This window comes from Trichosurus vulpecula, chromosome 6 (assembly GCF_011100635.1).
Source record: "Trichosurus vulpecula isolate mTriVul1 chromosome 6, mTriVul1.pri, whole genome shotgun sequence".
NCBI classification, from domain to species: Eukaryota; Metazoa; Chordata; class Mammalia; order Diprotodontia; family Phalangeridae; genus Trichosurus; species Trichosurus vulpecula.
In genome coordinates this window covers 268,243,074-268,257,041 of record NC_050578.1, presented here as the reverse complement: position 1 = coordinate 268,257,041, position 13,968 = coordinate 268,243,074, and the positions used below count along the sequence as shown (strand labels likewise).

Sequence of the window (13,968 nt, the reverse complement as noted above, 5' to 3'; positions counted from 1 at the left end):
GAAACTGTGGTCTACATTGTCCATTACCCAGGGTAATGTCTCCCTGGGTAATCCTTTGTTCAAGACGCATCTCCTAGCCCTACTTCCAGAAATCTCATTGCCAAAGTCCCTCAGCCATTTTCTTTACATTCACACAGATTCCCTCTGACCAGCAGAGGGAAGACCCAGAGAAACTGGCATTTTCCCATCTACAAAGATAACTCCTCTGAGTTACAGTGAAGAGATCAGATTACATGACTTTTCAATCTGGTTTTTCCATGTCCTAAACTCCCTTCCCAGCTCTGCCAAACTGAATTCTTAAGCCCCTTGTCAGCTCAGACATTTTTGTGTTCTAGGGTCCCTCCCAGTTGTGATATTGTTTTAGGGTCCTTTTCAGCGCTCACATTTTAATTCTAAATGTCTAGCCCACATTTCCAAGAATTTGTCCTCCCTCTTCCCTTCTCACCCCACTCTCCCAGGGGAAAAACATGCTTAGTCCTGGAGATAGCTCTTCCACACAACATACCTCTCTCTCCGAAGAGCTGAAGGCAACTTCGTTTTCTTCCCCCACCGTTTCTTCTGAGTCGCTTTTCAGCTTTTCAGATTCCCGCCTTAGCTTCCCAATCTCTATAGCCCCTCCTTTTTTGCAAATGTGTTAGTTCACAGCCTTGAAGGGACTCACTCCAACAAGGAGCACATCTGTTTTCCTGGCTCCAGAAAAGAAAAGGTTTCTTGTCCACACACATCTAGCACACATGCTCTCGTATACACACACACACACACACACACACACACACACACACACAGCATACACATACTGTGCCTATTCAGATATGCAGCACGTCACTTTCCAAGTCCACATCCTTAGCTTAACTTTATCTTCACTCCCTCCTCTTCCAGCACCTCCTTCACAGCTTCCCCATCATCCACTGACAATCCAACACCTTTGCCTAGAGGAACTTCTGCCCTGGAGTCTGCTCCCCAGAGCCCCTCATTTCCTAATTAGTAACTGTTATTTTCAGGAAAGCCCCAGACTTGCTTCACTACCAGCTCCTTGGCCATTTTCTCATTAGCCTCACTACTTACCACATTCTGATCTTTTCCCCTCTGCCTACATTTCTGAAACAATGAATCATAATCTAAATCGATCTGCTAAGGACCATGGGCAGCCAGGTGGCACAATAGATACAGCTCCCATCCTGGAGTCAGGAAGACTCATCTTCCTGAATTCAAATATGGCCTCAGACACATACTAGCTGTGTGAGCCTGGGCAAGTCACTTAACCCTGTTTGCCTCAGTTGCCTCATCTGTAAAATGATCTGGAGAAGAAAATCATACACCTCTCCAATATCTCTGCCAAGAAAACCCCAAATGAAGTCACAAAGAGTTGGATACGACCGAAAGAGCTGAACGAAGTTCTTGTATGGTGTATGTCAATCTGCTCCTCCCCCCACTTACGACCACTGTAACTTTGCAGGCTGAAGTGCCCCTCCAAAGGCACCATTCTACGGATAGCCTCACCCTTTAATATGTAGACTCTTTGAGGGCAGAGATTGGCTTGTTGTTCGTGTTCCCAGAAATTAGTACAATGCTTGGCCTAGAATAACTGCCTAATAATTGCTTTTTCTATATATTTAAAAGCTTTCTTTCATTTGTTTTCATTTATTATTCAGAGCTCTCTGCTTACCTAGCATACTGGCTTCTGAGAGGTGAGTTTCTGTCTCATCTTGCCCAGAACTAGTGATGAGGGCACAGTCTCTGGGAACCCCTTGAACCCTCTTCATACCATTTCCCAGCTATCTACACAACCACGCTTCTTGCTCTCTGGACATCCTTTCCTTCTCCCTCCCATCCTGACCCTGACCTCTGCCCCAGGGATGCCTGGCTCTAATAAGTGACCTTTATCTTATCTTGTCCTCCCTGCAGCGCCCCACCCAGGCCTCCACGCTACTTTTGAAGAGGTTAAAGTAAAAATGATGGTTGTAAGGAACCATAGGTTTCTAGGGGTGCTCGAGACCCCAAAATACCTACACGCCGGGTCCTGCCGAAAGAATTTGACTCAAGCCTTCTCAGCCAAGGGAAAAAAGAAAGTTTATTAGGGATTCACCATAATGGGCTGTCTTAAGAAATCCCACCCTTTGTGATGCCTGTTTCCACAAGCGGGCCAGATTCAATTTGCTGAGCTAGATTGAACCTGAGCACCTTCATGGAGGCAAGATGGAGATTATATACACAAAGATTGTAGGAGGGATTGAAGGGTGGTCTGGGGTGACTAGAGGAGGGGTTTAGGGAGGGTCTTGAGGAGGAGTCTAAGGAGGACCAGGTGAGGTCAGAGTCCAGGAACCAAGAGAATGGAATTAAGGGTTGGAAGTAGCTGAAGGCATGGATATTGATAATATCCGGGTTGGGAAGTAACTGAAGGCATGCATATCTATAGTAACAATAGAAGGCAAGGTTTAGGTAGAGATTTGGGCCTAATGATAATGTGAGGCTATAGTCTCCGGTGAAGGCCAGATCTAGTTGGAAGATTCAAGGACAGTTCAAGGGGGATCCCAGAGCCTGTATTCCAGATTCAAGGAGGTTTCCAGAGACTGTGCCCTCATCATCTTCACCCTGCCAAACTCTTCCAGCATCCTTTGGAATTGTAAATTCATTGAGGGAGGGGACTGTGTTTCTAAATTATATTTGTGTCCCCAGCTCTTAGCCCTGAACCTGCCACATAGCTATCACTTAAGGAAGGAAGGAAACAAACAAGCATTTAAGTCTTCATTTAAGTGCCAATTCTCGGCATTTCCCCTGACTGTTCCCCATGTTTAGGATGTTCTCTATTGTAATTCCTAGCTTCCCTGGCTTCCTTCAAATCTCAGCAGGAATCTTACCATCCTCCCAGTCCCCTTTAATACATAGCTGTCTGCATTTTTGTCTCCCGCCATTAGAATGTGAGCTCCTTGAGGGCAGGAATTCTTTTGCCTTTTTGTTTTCAATATCCCCAGGGTTTATCATAGTGGCTGGCATATAACAAGTACATCATCATTTTGAGTTGACTTAATTATTAAATTACCTCACACCCAGGTTTATAGTGTTAGAAATATGCTTGACACTGAAGTTCAGGTATCAAGCACAATTTATTTTAGAAGAATCCAAAGGAGTTGGAAATATTCCTGGCCAGGAGCGGATTCTACCCTTCATTAGCTTTATAGTGTTAGACTGACACAGACTAATGCACCATCACCTCAGTACTTCCCCTCAGAGAGCAGATTGGTCTGCTCCACTCTTCCTGAGACACTTCTTCATATGTTCTCTCCTTGATATGTGTAAGCATGTCCCTCTCCCCTCATCATATGTCCCATGTTCAAAAATGGCAGAAAACTTCTCCCTGTGGGTGTGTAAGGTAATATTCAATTAGCCAATTAGGCATGCATAGTAGCCATTTGACCCAGTTCTCTCTTCAACCCTGTACTTATCTGGCCAGTTTAGGCCAATTTTGCCTATATCCGGAGTTTGTGGTTTACAGAAAGCCACTAGCTATCCTCTCATTGGCTGGGCTCTTCTACCTTAGTTAATTTTTATTCCCTCCTTTGTTCAAGCTGACACTTCATTAATTATTCTGTGGAAACTTATCTTTCCCTAACTTTTATTAATCTCTCACAACAGTGTAGATCAAAATTCAGAAAACTGTATGCAAAGTATTTTACAAACCATAAAGTGCTATTTACATGCCAATGGTTTGATTATCACTGTAATAAGCAGCAAGGTACCCAAGTGAGAGAAGGCAGCACATGCTAGGCACCTCCTCAGCTATCATCTCCTCAGACCCTGATGGAAGCAGCCCAGGACCCTGAGCCCAAGAGCCTTGGGAAGAGCAATGCCTCCCAAACCTGCCACACCTGTTTCCAGTCCAGCCCCTGAGGCCATTATGAAGGGAGAGAGATCATTGGGGAAATGGGATGCATTTTCTTTATTACCTCCAGCAAGGACTGCTAACCAATTACCACCAACTGGCACATATACACAGGGACCCTGGGAGTGGCAACAACCTCTAGACCATCAGCCCTGCTTCCTGCCCAGCCCTCATGTCCACCATCCATGGAAGCAACTGCTGTGGAAAAGGGGTCAGCCTCTCCTACCAATTGCCAACTAATTGCCACACAAGCAAGGCAGCCAAACCAGCCTAGGTGAAATAGCAAGGCACCCTGAAGGCGACATCAGAGGCAGCATGTGCCAGGCAAGTCAAATCATCACCACCACCTTGACCATCTTGCCCTCAGCCCAGGACCCTGAACTCAATAATGATGCTTCCAGCCCAGGGCCCTCAAACATCATCCTAAGAAGCAACCGTTAGGGAGACAAAGCCTGGCAACTGCTCCGTTAAGTGCTACAGCCACACCCACTGAAGGCCCAGAAAAGAAAGTTCTTGCCATCAAAATCCTTGGCACTTTCAAACAGTTCAACATCAGAAATTGATGGAATCTTATCAGTGGAAGTGACATTGAAAAATCCAAGCAATATAGTAAAAGTGGACCAGGTCTTGAGCGTAGAGCCATAGAATGAGATCAGTTTCAAAGGTCTACTCATCAATGTTGTCACCACCAACCTAAAGCTTGGCAGCCCTTCTGAATGAAACTGATGTTAAAGTGAAGACCACCAAACCCTGCTGGTACCATATGAGACCTAACAGTAGAATTATTGATGTGAGAACATCAATTAATGTGTCAGTGATGTTATGGGCTTTCACTTATGATCCTAATGAGCAAAATAAATATGAGTGTATGGTCAAATCTGTTTGCTCCAACCAATACCTCAAATATGGAAGCAGCATGGAAGGAAGCAGAAGTGGACCATTTTATGGCTTCAAAACTTAGCCGTGTCTTTGAATTGCTGGCAGAGAATAAGAAAGCGCATAGTGTGGAAATAAATATAACCACTTACACAATGACAACAAGGACAGCCATTTGTTAGGTTGAAATCTCTAGCTTATCTCTGGATGATACTGAAGCTAAGAAAGTAGGGGAAAATATAAAAGGCTACCAAGAAGTAGGAGTTTTGAGGTGATGGGGGAAACCAAACAATTTAAGGAAGACAATGGGCTGCAGATGAGGAAAATATGATAAAACAACCACCCGGGTTCTCCTGCAGCCACCATCATGAAGGAGGAAGGGCTTAGCATTCCAGCTTCCTGTTCTGATATTTTTTCCCCTTTATTGCCAGTGTAATTGTAAGGAAAATCTTATAGAAGTCATGGGCAAAAGCTGCCCATTGGGCTAATGGGTCTGCCATAACATGGGATTTCAATTTATTCATAACAACGTTTAAAAAGAAATTCACATACGACATCTCACAAACCTTGCCTTGAACAAATGTGACAATATAATCTCCTAGAAAGTTTAAAATGTATGATGAGCAATCAGAATAAAAAATTTGAGGCAAAAGAATGATCTTCCCTAAATGATCAGAAAAATCATGGTTGATATTCCAATGATAAGTTGTAAATATCATTTAAAAAACATTTTAGACCTTGGCACACATTGCTGGATTACCTCTTTTAAAAGGAGAAACTGTTCCCTGATGGCTGACCCTGCTCCCTCAGATAGTGGGAGCCAGAGATAAGCAAGAAGGGGCAGGAATCTGCAAACCTACCAATCGAGCAACCACACTGCTCAGAAACTTAAGAGTTTCTGTCCATGTCTTCAGTTGTGTTCAAGTTTCTAATATTGTTGTTGTTGTTGTAGGCAGGGGGCTAAAGGGCAAGAATTTAGGGACTCCAGCCAGAAGCTGAAAAGACAAGGGGCAGCATTGAATGTACTAGTGGCAGAAGCCCCTATTGGCTAATGTTACCCAACATTCTAAGAGAAAGGTCAATGCCTTATTCTCTTAAAGGGGCCATGCTAAAGTGCTATTGGTTTGTTTAGTCGAATGAAATTGGTATTCAGAAATATTTAAAACCTCTTTGACTTATACTTCCTCTTGTGTTTCCTTACTGTCACAAGGTTATGACTAAAGTTGTGTCAAAGAAGTCACCTAAGGAAGGCTGTTGGGTTGATCAGTCATGGCTGCTGGAGAGCAGTGGTATCCTTCTGTTCCCTGATCTTTGGAGTGAACTGTGTAAACTCAAACTTTTGATGTATTTGAACATTGGAAAACAATCAGGAAATGGTTTTTCTATGTAAATAAATAACATCTGTCTGGGGGAAGTCAACTCAGTGTATCCTGCTGAGGGAGAAGAGAGCCATAGTGAAGATAACCTTTTAAAAAAAAGTCATTTTAATATTATTTGAACTCATCTATTTCACCTCCAGCCTTCTCCCATTGTGCCTTGTCCCAATTCCTACTGATTTTGCCCTTACTTGGATAGAAACAAAAGAAACTGGTCCAACAAGATGTCCAGGAGTAACTAGGGGCAATAGCTCTGGAGTCAGCTAGAAGGTGGGAGAGAAGAGACCCACCCCAGGTAAAGAAAAAGGCAATGAATTTTCCCCAGATAATCCACAAAGCATGATTAAGAGTTGAGTTGACAGTAAATCAGTTCTATGCTATAAATGACCATTCCTAATGGACTATGTAGTATTTCAAAAAGAAAAAAAAATAAACAAAGCCCCCAAATGAAGTGGATTTTTTTGTTGTTTTGCCACATTTGCCAAAGGAGAGCTAATTCAAAACAACAGGTTCTATAAAGAAAAAACTGTTGCTATTTGTCCTTCGCTCTTGAAAAGGATCATGACATCAGGGAGGTGATGCCATGATACGTATGTGAGTTGGATTTAAGTGGGGGAGAGCTGTGCAGAGTCAACAGCATCACTTTTTCCTCCAGTCGTAAAGGAATGACATTTAAAAAGAGGCATTACCATCTGTTATGCTGCTGCATCGCAAGGACCATGGGACATTTCTGTCTGACTTGTATGTGTTATCTCCCCCATTAGAAAGAGAGAACTGGGGGCAGAGACTATCTGACTTTTCTATTTGTATCCCCAGTGTTTAGCACAGCACTTTGCACATAGTAAGCATTTAACTCATTCATTTGTTTATCTTGCTGAATGAGCCTGGAGGAAGTAACAAAACTAACTCAAGCATACTGAGTCTACTATAAAGCGATGGTATCTACTTTTACCCAGACCCCCACAGCAAGGCTGGGAGAGCTGGACTATAAGGAAAGCTGAGCTCACAGAATTGACACTTACTACTGTGGTGCTGGAGAAGACCGGAGAGTCCCTTGGACAGCAGGGAGATCAAATCAATTGATACTTAAAGAAATTAATTCAGGCTATTCACTGTAAGGTCAAATACTAAAGTGTCAGATACTGAAGGTCAAATACTTAAGTACCTTGGCCACATTATAAGAAGACCAGACTCATTGGAAAAGACACTGATGTTAGGAAAGACTGAAGGCAAAAGGGAAAGGGGATGGCAGAAGAGGAGCCAGATAGATGTTATCAGAAACAATGATCACCAGCTTGGACAGCCTTTGAGAGGTAGTGGAGAATAAAAGTGACAGGCCATGGTCCAGGGGTCACAAAGAGCCCAACATGACTGAATGACTCAACAACAACAATTGATTCTCTATCCCACTCCCCACAGACACTGTTCCAAACTTCTTTCTGCAAGTGTCCCACTCCATTTCCCACCCCTTCTCTCTCAGCTAAGGACCTCACCTCAACATTACTGTGAAAAGACTTCAATTCATACACAGTTTAGGATTTGTTGGGGTTGAGTGCCCTCTCCTCTCTTCTACATCTCAAAAGCCCTTGCTGGGGTCAACCCCTCTTCTCTTCCACTGAAGAAGACTTGATAATAGATTTGCAGATGGAGGAATGTGAAAGATGATTTTTTCTTAGTAATCATTGTCTCAGAGCTTCCCTCATGCTTCTCATTCCAGATTTTCCTTATCCTGGGCTAACGGGCATATTTCTGCTCATTGTGTTTGCTCAGACAGGTCTGGGAAAATGTCCATTCTCCCTGTTGTCAAGACAGGCAGTGAGGCAATTGCTGTCTCTTTGACCAAGATTTAGGTGACCCAAGTCACATACCCCAAGACCCACATTTTAATACAGCCTACCTTGCAGTGTGTTGATTGGCACCCCTTGGGAACACCTATTCTTCGAAGAACATATAACTGTACCCCAAACACCAAAATGAGCCCAGTTCTAGACTGGCTCCCCATGCAATGCATGTGTGTTGCCAGCTTGAGAGAAATAAATACATGGACACACACAAAAAATGATAGATTTGACTAGGTGGTCTCTAATTTCCAAAGCTAAATCTGTGATCCAGTGATTAGCAAGTCAATGATTCACTGGATTTTACTTGGCACATCTGAAGTCCCTGGTATGCAAGGTCCTTTGTCATAATGGCTACTGGGATTCCCCAGCAATCGTTGCAGACCCTGCAGCCTTTGCTAACGCTCTATGTTTTCTTTAAAAACTGTTCACTAGGACAAAACAGGAAATATCAACAGACTCTGAGCCAAACTCCTATTTTACTGACTCCTGATTTGAGCAGCTAACGCAGACCAATGCTATTCAACTAAATCCCTCCTCTCCCTATAGTTGGCAGAGAACGCCTGCCACATTCAGAGGAGTTATTGGACTAAGGAATGAAGGCAGCCAGGCTTCCTTCTCTCCTCTCCCCCATCTAAGCAACTTGAGGAAGTGATTGTCTAGCAGCCAGCTTTTACACTTTGGGCTAATGGAATCTAACCAAGCCGGCTTCCAGACTTTGCTGCTCACTTCCTCAAATCTTATGATATGAAACAATCTTGCACTCTTTTCCCTAGCTTAGGACTAGTTTAGGAATCTATAAAATGTCAGAGCTGGAAGGGACCTTAGGACATGGAACAGAGGATGCTAGAGCAGAGAAGCATCTTAGAACACAGAACATTCCAGGAACATTAAAGCATAAAGTATGGTATGTTACAGATGAAACCCACCACAGAAGAAAGGTTTCTTTCCCACCCACTCCAAGCCATGTCACCTCCACTTCTGCAGTCATCCTTATCAGAAACCTGTGTGTTATCCCTGGAATTACCCTGGACTCTGGCCCTTTTTGTTTTATCTTCCTCAGAACCAAGCCTCTACCTTCCTTCCCAGGCTGCAGTTCCAAACCATGGTGTTCCACCCCACTCTCCAGCTCCCATTTATATGTTGTCTCTTGTCTTAGAATGTAAGCTCCTTGAGAGGAGGGACTGTCTGTTTTTGGGTTTGTATCAATAGCACAATGCCTAGCATACAGCAAGAGCTTAGTAAATGCCTATCCATTCATCCATCTATTGCCTATCTGTCTGTCCATCCATCCATCTATCTACCTACCTACCTGTCTGTCTGTCCATCCATCCACCCACCCATCCATTCATCCATCCTTCTATCTACCTGTCTATCATCTCTCTACAATATCAGAGCTAGAAAGTAGAACGTAGACTGTCACAACTGGACAGGACCTTCAAGCGCACACACACACACACACACACACACACATGAACTAGAACTCACCTTGGAACATAGAATATCAGACTAGAAGGGACCTAAAACCAAAACCCTCCTGATCCTGTTCTTGACTTCTACACTTTAAAATCCCAAAGGGTAGGGAGTGAGGAGTGGAAGGTACAGCCTTCAATGAGTAATTTCATTCCCCCCAATACAGCCTTTTAGCTCCCTTTTGTGGGCTGTCTTCCTTCATTAAAATGTAAATTCCTCAAAAGCAGAGACTGTCTTTCCTTCTGCTTTTTTGGTATCCTCAGCACTTAGTATAGTGCCCAACACATAGTAAACACTTAATAAATCTTTGCTTTCTTCCTTCCTGAAATAGACTTTATAATATAGAATTTTAGACTTGGAAAGGGTCTGAGAATATAGAAGATAGAATGTCAGATCTGGAAGGAACATTATAATATAGAATTCTAGAGTTAGAAATTACTTTGGGACATAGAGCTATGCTACCCCACCACCACATTAAATTTCCTAGAATCTGGTCAGGTTCATCTTCTATTCAACCTCAAATTGCAATCACTCATTTTCCTCTAAATCTCCTAGACCAACCAGAATTAATCAGGCAATATCATGATAATATAAAGGGACATTGGCTGAAGAAAGTATTGTATGTGTCTGGAGTCTTCTGGCTACACTATGCACCATTTTGTCTTAGAAGGGCAGGAAGGAAATAGCCAAAGGATAGGAGGGAGGAGGGGAAACCCCTCCAAGACTAATGGAAGAGATAAGTAGTCCTGTATTCTGCATCAATCTCAATCACAGTTATTCTTTTTTTTATCTCTGGAAATTATCTTGCTATGAAGCATTCTGTACATATCAACAAAGCAAATATACTTGCTTTCTGCTTCCCAAACTACAACCTCCCAAACTTCCATGAAATGTTGGCTATTAGTCATCCCAGCTCTATTTCCCTCAGGAGATTATCAATCCAGCACAGTAAACCAGCAGAACAGAAAAGTTAGGTATGTGAATCCACTCTCTCTATACTCCCTGAGTTGCTATAAGAGCAAAACACAGCAACCTCCCTCTGGAGGTGTAATACAGGTAATGGCATTCCTAAGTCTCTCATTAACTTGCCCATCATTGGACTCACAACCATCTGCCCTTAATTCCCTTCTGATCCAGCAGACTAAGTCTTCTCCTTGATCATAGACTCTTCACCACTTTTTAGAGCTGTTGTTTGTAATCCTCTAAAATGTGCTATATCTCTAGAATAATGTCTATACTCAGTCATGATTATAGGTCCCAAATTCTCTGACTCTGTGTGATGGCTGAGCAAGCTTTCCAGTTAGTCATCCTCATAGCTAGAGAGAAAAGATAGTCTAAAAGAAGACTGATAGGGTCAGAGTCATAATCTTTGTCTTTACTTTGAACAGCAAGTTGAGGATACATTGCTGACAATATCTCTGTGCCTTACTATATAGTTTATAAAAGTTCCATGTGGTGCTAAGAAATGTGTGTATTCTTTATTGGTACCATTTAGAAGATGCCATAAGTCTTTTAGCTTTTGTTTCTCTAGTAATTTGTTCAATTGTACAGTTTCCCTCTATGAGGCCCAGCACCTTTTCTCAACCAGTGGATTCTTCCTTGAGCCTCCATTTTATGGAGGGACACAATTCAGACTTCATTTCTCTCTCAGTCCTGTTCCTGGCTCCTGGACTTCAAAAGCATGCTATCTCATCCCTCAACTAGTACTTCCTTGCTCTGGAACATCCAATTATCCCTGTAGCACTTTCAACCTGGTACATCCAACAGCCTCCAAACTCATCTCTCAGACTCTAGTCTCCTTCCAGAATTGGGGAATTTTATAACCAGAAGGAACTTCAGAGCCCATCTGGTCCAACCCATACTCAAAGGGAATCCCCACAAGAAAACACCAGACAAGTGGTCATCTAGTTTCTTCCACTTGAAGGAAGACCTCCCTCTGTGAGGCTCACCCTCCTCTTCCACTGGTGAATTCCTCCTAGATTCTCCATTTTGTGGAAGTGTCCAGGCCAGCCTTCATTCCCCTCTGGGAACTGCTCTTGGCTACTGGACTTCAAAACTGTGCCTACTTGGTGCTCTCCCCCTCACTTCCCCATCCAAGGGAGATGAAGGGGAAAGGTAGAGGGAGAGGGTATTGAAGGTTCCCACCACTGTTGAATTACCTCCTGTGTCTTTATCTTCTTATAGTCGAGTTAATTTTTCCTTTTTGAATTTAGATGCTAAGGCATTTGGAGCATATACATTTGCATATAAATTGATATTGGTTTGTTTTCTATGGTTCCTTTCAGCATAATGTAGCTTCCTTGGTTTTTTTTTTCTTTTTATGTAGTGAAGTTTGCTTTTACTTTATAATTACAACAACTTTTGGGGGTTCACCTGAAGGAAAACTATTTTCCAGCCCCTCATTTTTATTCTGTATATGCCCTTGACTATTATGTATATTTCTTGTAAGGAAAAGATTGTGGGCCTTTGTTTTCTTATCCAATCCGTCACATTTCTTTTTGTTAGACTGTTTAATTCATTCACATTTAAAGTTATGAGAGTTAGATTAATATTTTCTTCCATTTGTTCAAATATTTTTCTTTTTTTTCAAGTTGGGCTTTTCCCCTTCTTCATCTGTAAACATAACTTTGTCTTTTCAGTTATTTTAGCTTAATCTACTTTAAGGCAACCCATTCCCATCAGCTTGCTTTCTCTTGCCCTCAACAGCTCCCACCCACCCACCCAATTTGTTGCCCCTTTTCCTAGTTTTGGAGTTTTGTTCAACTTATTAGTTCTTTTTTCAAATCTAGTATATATTTAATTAATCCTCTCTCTTTTCCCTTCTCAATTAAATAGTCAAGTGAAAGCTCCCTTTCTCCCTACCCCTTCAGCTCATTTTGCTAGTTTTTAGAATTTCATTCTGTACATTTTTCTAAAAAAGATTTCTTTCCCTCATTCTCCTCTTTATTTATCTTTCCTTTCTGTCTATTCTAGATTTCTATTCTTTGGTTCATCATGGCTCTTATATTTATTGAGTCCTTCATTAGTCTCTTTTATTCCTCCTAGAACTAAAGTTCCTAAGGAACCTATTTTGGGTTCCTTCTTCTAAAATTTCTGTGTTATTGCCTAGTAGTTCTTATCCCCGGACTCCCTTCCTCTGCTGTGCCTCGCTCTTAGAAATATCAGTTCCTGAGGGTGAATAGAGAGGATATTGCCCCATGGTGGGAATTTTCCTATGTTCCTGGTTATGGAATCCATTATGAACTTTGCCCTCCTCATGGTCATCTCCCCATTTGCCATGAAATCTCCTCCCTGGACCCCTTGTCCTTCCATTCCTCTGGAAGCCAATTGCCACCAGGAGCTCAGATTCACCTTTTCCCAAGGCAGGATGAGTGATCTCTCTAAGCATTTTTACGTCTTTGTTTTCTTATAGCTCAGTTCATCTTCCCTTTTTGAATATAGATGCTAAAGCATTTGAAGCATATACATTTAATATTGATATTGGTTTGCTTTCTAAGGTTCCTTTCAGCATAATGTCTATTATTGCTTTTGTTTCTTCCTTTTTAAAGTAGTGAATGTTTTTGTTTTGTGACTGCAACTACTTTTGAGGGGTTCGCCTGATGCAAATTATTTTAGAAGATCACTATAAGGTATGTCCTTTGTAAGATCCCTATAGAATAGATCCCGTTATAGATTATCTCTCTTCATGATACCATTTGCCATATTCCTCCCAACACTAAAACAATATGTACCTTTGCCCTTGTTTCAATCCATTCCCACCTCCTTATCTGTTCTCCAGCAGCCTCTTCTTCCTGAGAGTCCACAGCAGTTGTTTGCTCTTCAGTTGTTAGCCTTTGCTTTGATTAGAGGATATCACACATTCCCCTCTACCTTCTTTCCCCACCTCTCCTCTTGTAGACACCTTCCCCTCTGTAATTTCATCCCACAAAAACATTGACTTACCTGAAAGTGGGTGATGAAAGGGTTAGTCCTTGTTTTCTCTTAGCATCTATTTAGTGATTTAAGATTTGCAAAGCTACTACTGTTTCTCCACCATCATTTACATCTGATGCCTGCTTTCATCCTGGTCTCTTTGTGAACTTTTAGAAAAAAATCTCTTAATGGCCTCTCTATTGTAATTTTGTTGTTAGTATCCTTGGTTACTGTATTTATTTACCTTTTATGTATTTCTGTTGTCCGGGGACAATCAAAGCAAATCTGATCTGTTTTTCTCTCCTAGGAAAGCTCTGAATGCCTCTTTTTCTTTCATGGTTGGGGTCAGTTTTGCAGGATATGACACTTCTGTGAGATATCTTGAGGCTTTTGTTGTTCAGAACATATTATTCCATTCCCTCCCTCGGCTTCAGGTGAGTGCAGAGGAGTCTTATGTTGTTTGAATTTGTTTTCTTTATATTTAAAGATCTTTTTCTTACTTATAAAATTTGTTGCTTGTCATTGGAATTGTCTAATGTAACCACTATATGTCTTAGAGTTTTTAGCATGAGGTTTTTCCAAGAAGTGATTTGGGGATTCTTTCAATTGGCAC

General features: G+C 42.0%; 1 pseudogene; it reads left to right on the top strand.

The window, feature by feature from the left end:
• The first annotated feature begins 4,065 nt into the window (after positions 1 to 4,065).
• On the top strand, positions 4,066 to 5,192 carry LOC118855166 (annotated as a pseudogene).
• Positions 5,193 to 13,968: the final 8,776 nt, after the last annotated feature.